The sequence below is a fragment of the Crocuta crocuta genome, unplaced genomic scaffold, assembly GCF_008692635.1.
Source record: "Crocuta crocuta isolate KB4526 unplaced genomic scaffold, BGI_CrCroc_1.0 scaffold636, whole genome shotgun sequence".
NCBI lineage: Eukaryota > Metazoa > Chordata > Mammalia > Carnivora > Hyaenidae > Crocuta > Crocuta crocuta.
Window position 1 is genome coordinate 1,918,260 of NW_027530380.1, and position 12,237 is coordinate 1,930,496.

Here is a 12,237-nt window from a genome sequence, read left to right on the forward strand (position 1 = left end):
CAGGCTCCAGGCTCCAAGCTGTCAGCACAGAGCCCAAAGCAGGGCTTGAACTCTTGAACTGCGAGATCATGACCTGAGCTGAAGTTGGATGTTCAACCAACTGAGCCACCCAGGTGCCCCAAGATTTTTTAAAGTAATCTTTACATCCAACATAGGGCTCAACTCACAACCCAGAGATCAAGAGTTGCTTGCTCCACTGGCTAAGCCAACCAGGCGCCCCAAATTATTTTCCTTCTCAAGTTAATCTGAAGTGGTATCTGTTGATTGAAACCAACAGACCCAACCAGAGCGGTGGGTGGCCGTGGGGCTGTGGCCCCCACATCAGTCCTGGGGAAAGATGTGAGGCCTGTGGGGATGAATGGGTCTTGTCCACAGCTGGGAAAATGTAGTCTTCAAAGAACCTTTCTTTTTTTTTTTTTTAATGTTTTATTTATTTCTTAGGAGAGAGAGAGACAGCGTGAGCAGGGGAGGGTCAGAGAGAGAGGGAGTCACAGACTGAAACAGGCTCCAGGCTCTGAGCTGGCAGTCAGCACAGAGCCCGACGCGGGGCTCGAACCCGCGAACCGCGAGATCATGACCTAAGCGAAAGTTGGACGCTTAACCGACTAAGCCACCCAGGTGCCCCCTTCAAAGAATCTTTCAAATGACTTGGGAAAATGCTCCTGATGGACGCTTCAGCTGAAGAATAATTTACACAAAGTTCACGAGTTTTAATACACAACTCGATAATTTTGGACGTGATATACACCACGGCTCAAGACATAGGACATTTCCAGCCTCCCAAAGGCTCCCAAGTACTCCTTCCCGAGCAGTACTGCCTAAAAGGAAACCATGACCTTGATGTCTATCTACCTCCGGTGATCACTTCTGGTGTTCTAGAACTTCATACAAACGGGGTCAGTGTGTCCCCTTTGCTCTACCTTCTTGCGCTCCACGTTACATCTGTGAGATTCCTTCGTAGTGCGGAGTGTGCTCTTCATCGCTGTGGTGGGACTCACTTGTGGGACACAGCACAACCCGTTAGTGCATTCTACTTCTGTTAGGCGTCGTTCACACGTTTCTGTTGATGGACATAAGCACTCACTTCTGTCAAGTACAGACCTTTATCCAAGAGTGCAATTCCTGGTCCTTAAGACATGTGTGTGCTCACGCGTCGTTATGAGAAATTTCAAACCTACAGAAGATTTGAAAGAATCGTTCAGTGGATCCATATGTACTCCACCTAGACGCCATGACTCACATTCTACTGTAGCTGTCTTACCATATCTCTCTCCATCTGCCCACTCCTCGGTCCATTCATTAATCTCTAGACTGTTGCTGAGGCAACAATATAATTTTAAGGGGGGAAAAAAGCAGGATACAAAATTATTCAAAAGCCATTGACTCAGAGGGACTGGGAAGACATTTAGCCAACCCCCAGCGGCCATGTTGACCTTTGCCTGGTAGGATATTTTTTTTCTTTTAGTGTTTCCCACGTTTTCCGCAGTAAGCACCTATTCCTTTTTGTGATCAAGAAAAATCCATTTTATTTTTTCCTTAAAGTGTAGTTATTTATTGAGAGAGAGAGAGAAAGAGAGAGCACACGTGGAGGAGGGGCAAAGAGAAAGGAAGAGAGAATCCCAAGCAAGCTTGGGGATGTCAGTGCCGAGTCCTATGCAGGGCTCGAACTCGTAAGCCGTGAGATCATGACCTGAGCCAAAATCACAAGTTGAACACTTAACCTACTGAGCCACCCAGATGCCCCCCAAAAATCCATTTTAAATTTAAAAAAAAAAAGGGGGGGGCGCCTGGGTGGCTCAGTCTGTTAAACATCCGACTTTGGCTCAGGGCATGATCTCATGGTTCATGAGTTCCAGCTCAGAGCCTGGAGCCTGCTCTGGATTCTGTGTCTCCCTCTCTCTCTCCCCCTCCCCTGCTCATGCTCTCTCTCTCTTTCAAAAATTAAAAAAAAAAAAATATTAAAACAAATTTAAATTTAAAAAAGTAGCTCTGTCCTTTGTAGGATTGGAATTTCTTCCTTTGGGGAAGGGAAGCAAAGGGTAAGGAGAAGGAGGGAGATCCCCGTCCCTTACAACACAGCAGGAGGCCAGGGAAGAATCAGCTGTCAGCTGGAGAAAGAAGAGGGGAGGAGGTTGGCCAGAGACCATAAATTCTGGGCAAACCCTCTCTTGCTTTGCCAGATCAGGCTTGTGGTTCCCAGGGTCCCCCAAGGGCAGAAAGAATGGCCCCCAAGCTGATGCAGGAGTCGCTGGGAGAAGCAGTCCATTGGCAGTTTCTGAGTCCAGCCAAGGCTTTCAGAACCTGGGGATCAGAGCTCAGTCCTGGGGGTGTGGCTCAAGCTCCGGGGTAGAAGAAAAGGTGGGAAGGACCAAGGAGGTAGAACAGAAGCAAACTGCCCCCCCAAAACCTCCTGATCCCTTTAACAGGTGTGAGCGAGGGGCTCAGAGAGACCCACCCCAACCTGGGAAAAGGTGGTCAGTAAAGGGGAGAGAATCACCCACAGCACTGAAGAATGGAATTCGGGAGAAGGTACTGGAGGGAAGGACCAGGGTACTGTGCTGCATCTAGGTGTTTATTTCTATGAAAAGCTTTAATAGATACTGCAAATGGCCAGTGATCGCATAGAAAGATGCTCAACATCACTGATCACTAGGCACATGCTAATCAAAATTGCGAGGAGATAGCATTTCACACCCTTTGGAAGCCTATTATGAAAAGTAGAACAGAAAACAGTAAGTGTTGGTGTGAGTGTGCAGAAGTTGGAGCCCTTGTGCCCTGCGGGAATGTAAAAGGTGCAGCCACTGTGGAAAGCAGTAGGTGGCCCCTCAAAAAGTTAAACATTTTACCATTTAACCCAGCAATTCCACTATGGGGTATACACCCAATAATACTGAAAGTGGGGATTTGAACAGATATTTGTGGGGTTTTTTTTAATGTTTATTCATTTTTGAGAGACAGAGCATAATCAGGGAAGGGGCAGAGAGAGAGACACACACAGAATCTGAAGCAGCTCCAGGCTCTGAGCTGTCAGCACAGAGCCTGACGCGGGGCTCGAACTCACAAACCATTGAGATCATGACCTGAGCCGATGTCGGACACTTAACTGACTGAGCCACCCAGGCGCTCCTCAACAGATATCTGTACCCCAATATTCCTAACAATTTTATTCACAATAACTTGAAGGTAGAAACAACCAATGGATGCATGAATGGATTAAAACTGCAGCATATCCATACAATGGAATGTTATTCAGTCTTAAATTTTATTTTTTTTAAGGTTATTTATTTTGAGATAGAGTGCACGCACAAATGGGGAAAGGACAGAGAGAGGGAGAGAGAGAATCCCAAGCCGGCTCCCCACCACCAGTGCAGAGCCTGATGCGGGGCTTGATCTCATGAACTTCGAGATCATGACCTGGGCCGAAGTCGGACACTTAACCGACTGAACCACCCAGGCGCCCCTTGTCAGTCTTAAAAAGGAAATACAATTCTGATCCAGGCTATAACATGGATGGATCTCAAGGGCCTTCTGCTCCGTGAAATACGCCCGACACAAAATGACAGATATCGCATGACTGCCCTTCCACGAGGCACCTAGAGCAGACCAATTCATAGGGACAGAAGCAGAAGAGAGGTTACCAGGGGCCGGAGGGGGATGAGAGGTGGTTGCTTCAGGGCTTCAGTTCTGCGAGGGGGAAAGGGTGCTAGAGACTGGTTCGCTCAACAATGTGAATTTATGTGAACACTACTGAGCTGTGCGCTTAAAAGGGTTTAAGACGGTAAAGTGGGTCACCTCGGATGAGAAAGACCAACCTCCCCAAACAGGCAGTAGGACAGAGTCTCCTGACTCCCCGTTAGGCTCAGGGCATGGATTTAAGATAAAACCAGTTAAACCAGTTTTAGGGTGTTCTTCAGGAAATTTCTGCCTTCCGGTGGCATTCAAGAAGGGTAGGTTGGGTTCACCGAGGGTGGCGGCTTGCCAGGTGGATCGGCAAAGGAAGGGGAAGCCAAGTGCTATGACAATACCCCAAAGGGCCACAGCTTCGCACCGCCAACCCCCTTGCAGATGTCGCGGCTCAGACGCCGCTCCTTGGCTCTGGGATCCGGGCTCCATCCTTCCTGCGATGCCGTTGCCTTCACCTTGCAGCCAGCGCCCTGGGTCCCCATGGAAGGGGAAGGTGTACTAGGTATTTAACCTCCATGGCCCTCAAAGGACCAGGTGGTGATTCAGGGTCCTGGGTGCCTTGGAAGTCATGTCGCGGCCCCAGCGGCTTCTCTTGGGTCTTTCACCACTAGTGGGAGACAAGGGAAACAAGAGCGGAGAGGCTCTCCCAGGAGCCTCCTGACTACTTAAGGAGTCACACGGTCCTTGCCCGCTGCAGAGGGGTGGGGAGACTGGGAAATGTGTGCCCAAGAAGGGGTGTGCCTGGATGGTGGGTGAACTCACAGTGTCTCTTTCCAGAGGGGCCGGGTGTGTTCGATGAGCGGTGGAATCCACTTGGGATGGGGGTGGAGGGGTGAAAGCCGGAGGGCAGATGGTGCTAAAACCGTGACCCAAGGGTTGGAAGGGGTCAGAAAATTGTAGCCAGGGAGGGGCCTAGTGGGGAGCTCTGAGCGCCGAGCTGGAGCCAGTGAACCCAAAGTGGAAATGTTCCCCCGGGGCACCCGGGTGGCTTTGGCTCAGGTCATGATCTCACTGTGCTGACATCGAGCCCTGTCTCCAGCTCCACACTGAGCATGGAGCCTGCTTAAGATTCTCTCTCCCCCTCTGCCCCTCTCGCCTTCTTCCGCGCTCTCTCTCTAAGATAAAAGAAAATAGGGGCGCCTGGGTGGCTCAGTTGGTTAAGTGTCCGACTTCGGCTCAGGTCCTGATCTCGCGGCTTTGTGGGTTCGAGCCTGGCATGGGGCCCCTAGCTGGTGGTGTGGAGCCTGCTTGGGAATCTCTCTCCCTTCTTTCCCTCTGCCCCTCCCCCACACGCACCCACTGTCTCTCTCTCAAAATAAATTTAAAAGTTTTTAATTACTTAATTTTATTTTATTTATTCATTCATTTTGAGAGAGAAAGAGGTGAGGAGAGGCAGAGAGAGAAGAGGGAGAGAATCCCAAGCAGGCTCTTTGCTGTCAGCATAGGACTCGATCTCAACAGTGAAATCATGGCATGAGCAGAAATCAAGAGTTGGGAGCTTAACTGACTGAGCTACCCCGGCGCCCCAATTTTCTTTTATTTTAGAAAGAGAGCGCGCGCAAGCAGGGGAGAGGGGCAGAGGGGGAGAGAAAATTTTGAGCAGGCTCCATGTTCAGTGTGGAGCTGGAGACAGGGCTCAATGTCAGCACAGTGAGATCATGACCTGAGCCAAAATCCACATTCCAAAGTCTGTGGCTCCACCGACTGAGCCATCCAGGCGCCCCTAAAAAGGTTTTTAATTAAAAACTTTTTCAATGTTTACATTTTGAGAGAGAGGGAGAGAGAGAGAGAGACAGCGTGAGTGGAGGAGGGCCAGAGAGAGAGACACACAGAATCTGAAACAGGCTCCAGGCTCTGAGCTGTCAGCACAGAGCCCGAAGTGGGGCTCGAACTCAAGAACGGGGAGATCATGACCTAGGCGGAAGTTGGACACTCAACCCACTCAAGCCCTCCAGGTGCCCCAAAAGTTGTTTTTGAGAGGGTACACAAGAGGGTTCAAGAGCACTGAGGCCAGGGCAGCAGAAGCACAGTGTTCTTTCTCCTTTCACACTCTGGCCACGTCCCAGGTTCTGTCCTAAGCAACCTGTGACGGTCCTCACTTAATCCTTCTAGCAACCGCAGGAGACAGGGGCTCCCCTCGCCCCCATTTTACAGGCAAGGAACAGAGGCGCAAAGGGAACAATCACCTGATTGGCGCCAAATTTCGAATAGGCCTGAACTAGGATTAGAACTCGGGCCACACTGGCGCCCCCACCTCGGGAATCTTCCAGTCCATTCATTCATTGCACATTCACTGAGCACCCAGCACGTGTGGGCGCGGAAGGAGGTCGGGGTCCAGGGGTCAGTGGGTGCAGGCGGCGCGACAGGAGAAGGTGGGGGTCTCCAGGCTCGAGCCCCGAGGGGCGCTGCGCGGGCCCTCGGCCTTGGTCCCCGCCGGGATTAGTCCCGCCTCCAGGGACCGCGCACCTTTGCCAGGTGACACGCTGGCACCGCAGCCTGGGGTTATTGCTCTAAATGCCACGGCGGCCTCGTCAAGCCAGTCGGAGGGACAGCCAGCTGCTGCCCACCCAAGGTTGGGGGGCGATTCGCGCCAGGTCAGGGGTGGGGGGTGGGGGACTTGCAGAGCAGGGTAGGGAGCTCTCTGGGGCCCCTGCTGCGGAGGGTCCCCAGGGGCGGGACCCCAGGGGCCGAGGGGCGGAGGACTCCCCCCCACCCAGCCTGCAATCCCTGCCCAGGCCCCGCCCCGCACCTGCCACGGGGCCCAGCACGCTCTCTCCTCTCTCTCTCGGTGGGGGAGCGGCCCAGGAATCCGGTCAGGCCGGATTCCTCACTGCAAGGACAGCAGCTGGCCTTGGAATTCGGCTCAGGCAGCGGGGCTGGGAGAAGGACCGACCGGCCACAGCCTCCCAGGACCCAGAAGATCTTCCAAAGCTGCCTTCCCCGTTCTCCCTCATTCCCTTCCTCTGCCCTCGTACATGGTGCTGAGAGGCTCTGGGGCCGGCCAAGGTCACATGGAGGGCCGCCAGTGGGTTTTCACCAACCACTGAGGGGCTTCCTCAGGCCGGCTGGGGCTGGGGGCGCCCAGCTTCCCTGCTTCCGGGTCAGTCACTACAGGGAGGTGGGGACAGGTCCAGGGGCCACCAGGCTAGGGGTGGGAGTCCCTCCCAGCAGGTGGAAGCCAGACCCTGGGCCGGGAGAGTGGAAAGTGGGGATGGTGCTGCTGTGGCCATAGCATCTTGGGTCAGCAGAGCCACCGACTCCTGCCTGTGACCTGGGTCTCAGCTTCCCCGTCCGCACAGGGCGATCCTGCTGGTCGCTCTGGACAGAAAGGAGAGCCACCCCAGGGCCACCTGGCACAACTCCAGCCTCAGAGCCCAGGGCTGACTGGGGACAGGAGCCCAACAGGCTACAGTGTCTGAACCAAGGGTTCTGGACCTCGAGCCCAGAAGCCTCATCTCCATGGTGTGACTTTCATCACATGTAGGATCTTTTTAAAAATGCATTTATTGTGTTACAAAAATAATGCACGTAAGGCACAAAACCACAGGGCAGCTTTTCACCAAATTTGGAAAGTGAGTTTGAAAGGTCTGCCCTAAAACCCAGGCTCTGGGGGCCCCTGGGTGGCTCAGTCGGTTAAGTAGCTGACTTTTGTTGTCAGCTCAGGTCATGATCTCACGGCTCATGGGATCGAGCCCCATGTCGGCCTCGGCACTAAAAGTGTGGAGTCTGCTTGGGATTCTCTCTCTCAGCCCCTCCCCACTCTCTCTTTCTCTCTCTCAAATCAACTTAAGGAACAGCCCCCCCCCCCCCAGGCTCTGGGGACACAGCATGTACTTGGGGGGGGTCGTAGGGAATCACTTCCCATAGATGGATGGCCACTGCCCAGGTTCTCCCACAGGGATCTCAGGAGCGCTTCACAAGCCCCCAGGGCCTCAGATTTAGATTTTTGCTGCCATCTCTACAGCCAATCAGATAGTCACAGAGCGAGGTGATGAGGCTTGGAAGATGTTCACGCTATACCCCTTCCCACTATTAGCTTGTGAACAGTAAAATGATCTTGTGTGGGACTTTTTGCATGTGTGAGACAAGCAATAATTTGTTGAGTATAAGGCCCATATTGCCAGGGTTCCAGCAGGCTTTGCTCTCCTGGTGGCACCTGGGATGTGCTGCAGCAGGTGCGTCCTTCCTGACCACAGGTGATGGCCGCTCTCCTCCAGCCTCTGGGAATCCAGCTAGCAATCGGTAGAAGAGCACAGCTCCCCTGGAGGGGCCCTGACTCTGTGGCCAGCTTTTTCTCTGCCTGTTTCAGTGACTCCCCCCAACAATGCCGTAGGGTAGGAACAATGATCTTCATCTGACTTAGAGAGGTGGGTGACTTGGCCAAGGTCACACCGTGAGTGGAGGTGCGAGATGCAAAGACAGGTTTTTACCCTTAATGCTATACTCAGGATCCCTGCAAATAGAGGAAGGTGGGAGGGCGTGTCCCATCCACCGGCCACGTGGGCATTCAAGTCACCTGCTTTCCTTAAACACTCTGGGTCCTGAGCCCTGCCCGTGGCCTTAATTCACTGAGGCTGGGTATATTGGAGGAGGCCACCAAGTAAGACCACACTTGGGCTCGGAGACCTCCAGGAAGCTGCCAGGCCTGCCCCATCTCCAGCTAACAGAGCATCCTGGGGTGGGGTCAAACCCAGGTACTCTGTGAAGGGGCCCAGTTCTGTTACTCTGCTGCCAGGGGCTGAAACCCAATCATGAGCATGTAGGATTTCAGCCTGTTGGCCTGTGAGCAGTCACATCAATATTTTAAGGCTCTGAAATGAAGTAGGGGAGCCTGGTCTTGGGTACAGCCTGGGAGGGGGTGGTGAGCGCAGCCCAGCCAGGACCCTGCTTCTCCAGCTCTCTAGGGAGCCAAGCCTCTGGGGCTTCCTGGGCCAAAGGCACTATGGATGAAGACGGCCAAGGCCCCCCTGCATTCAGAGGAAGTCCTGGGTGGGTCCCTGGGTTCGGCCCTTCCCAGCTGCCTGCTGGAGATGAAGTGTTAAGTACACTCACTTCAGTGCGAGTTTTGAAAGTTCAAAGACGCCGCACACAGGTACAGGACGCAGCATGGGGCTGCTCCTACCAAGGGCTTGACAAATGGTCCCTCCATTTCCAGAGAGGCAGACTCAGCAAGCCCTTCCTTGGAACAGGCCTTGCAATTGGACTTGGTGGCAGGGCTGTGGTCCACGGGACCCTGGTCTGCCTAGTAGCCCTGGGGACTCCCCCACCCAGACCCTTGGGTCAGACCAGAGGAATCAGTCTGCAGGAACGCCCGGGACCGGACGGGGATCTCCTGATCTACCCTCCCCCAACGCCCCCATTGCCCCTAAGGCCCATCACCCACACCCTCTGCTCTCGGAATTCAGCATCAACCAGAGCTTTTGCAATTTTGTTTTTTAAGATTTTATTTTTGGGGTCCCTAGTAGCTCAGTTGGTTGAGTGTTGACTCTTGACTTTGGTTCAGGTCATGATCTCACGGTTCGTGAGATCAAGTCCTGCGTCAGGCTCTGTGCTGATAGCGTGGAGCCTGTTTGGGATTCTCCTTCTCCCTCTCTCTCTGCCTCTCCCCTGCTCGTGTTCTCTCTAAATAAATAAACATTTAAAAAATAAAAAATAATAAACTACAGCATAGTAGAAATATAACTTTTATATGCACTGGGAAACCAAGCATTCATTTGACTCACTTCATTGTGATATTGGCTTTATCGCGGTGGTCTGCAAGCGAACTTGTAGTATCTCTGAGGTATGCCTGTGATCCCCATTTTACAGCTGAGGAAACTGAGGCCCAGTCCCAAGTCATACAGTTACTAACCTCCCCCAAGCAGCAAATACTTGATAATCTACAAACACCAGGGCCTGACGGTCACCGGGGTGGAGAATGACATTCAAGCTCCGAGCTCTCCCAGAAGTGCCACGTGGGAAGGAGACAATACACAATAAACAAATGGGGGCAAGGAGAGGCCCGCGTGGCAGTGGGGTGGGCAGTGATGCGGTCCTTGATTGGGCTGGGAGCCGGGTGTAGCTGTTTTCCTCATTCACCCGCGCGGCCGAGCCCTGTGACTGGCACACTGAAGGCACTTGATAAAAATGGAAAATGAAATCTTCCGACCACCTTCAACCTGGTCACGTTTAACTTCTGTCTGATACACAGACATGTGGGCTCAACAGTTGTGGGTTGTTTTTTTTTTTTGAGTAAACTCTATGCCCAGCGTGGGGCTTGAACCCCGAGATCAAGAGGTACACGCTGTACCGACTGAGCCGGCCAGGTGCGCCCCTTGGGCTCAGCATCTTTGCTGCCCCAGTCCAGGTGCCAGACAATTGTTATTTCCAGCTTTTTCCAGTTACAGATGGTGAGGCAGTAGACAGTATGATGCATGGGGGCTTTATGCTTTGAATGACTTCTTGGGACAAAGTCTCGGGAATGGGGTTACCAGCTCAAGGGTCACGAGCAGATTTATCACTCTGGGTTTCTCCCTGTGGAGGGCGATGGGTCTGGCACTCTTCCTGAGCACCTACTGCACGCCGGGCCCTGTCTTCACTATACATCCTCATAGAGAACCCTGGAGAGTGGACTGACTGCCTGGTAAATGCCTTCTCAGCCCTCTAAAGCCTTGCTCACACACTCCCTGGGCAGGCTTCCCCTGCTTCTAGGAGTTGGGTCTTTTTCATTGTAAGACCTATTATTTTAGCATTACTCTATGCCAGGCTTCCTGGGTCTCTCTGCCCTGGTAATTTCGCCCCAGCACTGAGGGTGGGTGCTGAGTGGCCGAGGCAAGGATGAGTAATGAGAGCTACATTCAGGACTTGAACTCGCCTGCAGGGGACGGAAGTTTTGTATCCTCTTGGGAGTAATGCTCTTCACACAAAGGAGCCAGCACACCTGCCCTTGCCTCTCATCTTAGCCGGCGGACTTCAGCAGAGACACTGCAGGCCTCAGTCTCCACGTCTATAAATGGAAGCAGCGATAGACCAAACTTTTCCAACACCTTTTTAAAAAAATGTCTTTTTTAATGTTTTATTTATTTCTGAGAGAGAGAGAGAGAGAGAGAGAGAGACAGCGTGAGCAGGGGAGGGTCAGAGAGAGAGGGAGACACAGAATCCGAAACAGGCTCCGGGCTCTGAGCTGGCAGTCAGCACAAGAGCCCGACGCGGGGCTCGAACCCATGAACCATGAGATCATGACCCGAGCTGATCGGATGCTTAGCCAACTGAGCCCCCCAGGCGCCCCTTTCCAACACCTTTAATAAGCCATCATTTTGCTCCCACAGGGAGCTGTAATCCCATAAAGGCACCTGTGGGTTCTAATAGCTCAAACCGGCAGACAGAGACCCAACCCTTCTACTGCCCTTTCCTCTCCGTCAGGTTGCTGGCGTTCCCGAGATTACTAGGCGGGTGCCAGGGGACAGGGGACGAAAGGTCTGTCACCTGCGTAGGCCATGGCCATGGCCCCACCTCTCCAGTGGTATTTTTAGACAAAGTCCTCGGCTACCTTATCTAAATGGCCTGACTGGAGACCTTGAATTCTCAGCTTTTACAAACATCCAATAGGACTCCCACCCTGCTTCCCTTCTAAATGCCTAGGCTACTCTGGGGTCCTCAGTTCAGTGCACAGGCCCCCCTCTACGGCTGGCTCGTCAAAGGCCCCTTTTCATTGTAATACTTTTTTCGAAAAGACCATTTTTCTTGGAGCAAGTTCAGCCAAGCACACACGGATCTAAAAAAAAAGAGATGTTTGCTTCCGGCCGACTGTGAAATCCCACACAGAAGCCATTTTCTGTAATCCAGGCGCTTAATTTCCTACGCAGCCTGGGAAACCTCTTGTCCCAGCTCATGTCCCGTAAAATAGGATCTGTAATTTTTATATTTAGCTATAACCCCGTTCCAGAAAGGACTGGGGCGGCGGGGTCAAACAGGAGTGAGGGACACAGGCCGGTGTGGCCAGTGGGAGACGGGGCCCTCGTCCCCCTCCGCGGGCAAAGGTGCGTTAGTCACGGTCACGCGGCTGCCTCCTGCGCGGGGGCGGGCGGGGCGCGTCCACAAAGCCAGCAGCCGGGTGGCACTCACCTTTGGCCCGCGGTCCACGTGGCTGCGGCGGCCCGGCTGCGGGATGCCGCTCTGCCCGCCGCGAGCCTCCATCCAGCTCCAGGCGTCCTCAGCACCAAGGACAGGGAAACTGAGGCTGCGGGAGGGCCCCCCGGCCCCCAACGGGAGGGCGGGGTCAACCTGTGCGGCCTTGAACCAAACGCTTCTGCCCTCTTTTCGGACCCGGGGACAGTAACTCCTCCGGCTCCGGACGTTCCGAACGTGGCCGCGCCTCGCAAGGAGCCGAGCCGGCGCTGGGAAACGTTCTAGAAACACACCCTCGGAGCAGCAGAAGGAGCTGCCTTGCCCCAAGGTCATGCAGAAAGAGAAGCCAGCCTGCGGGCACCGCTTCCTGCCTGCATCCTGCCAGGCCCCGGCGTCTGATGTCTTGGGGTTCCCTGGGGTCCGAGCAAAGTTTCGGCTCCCAAAGCC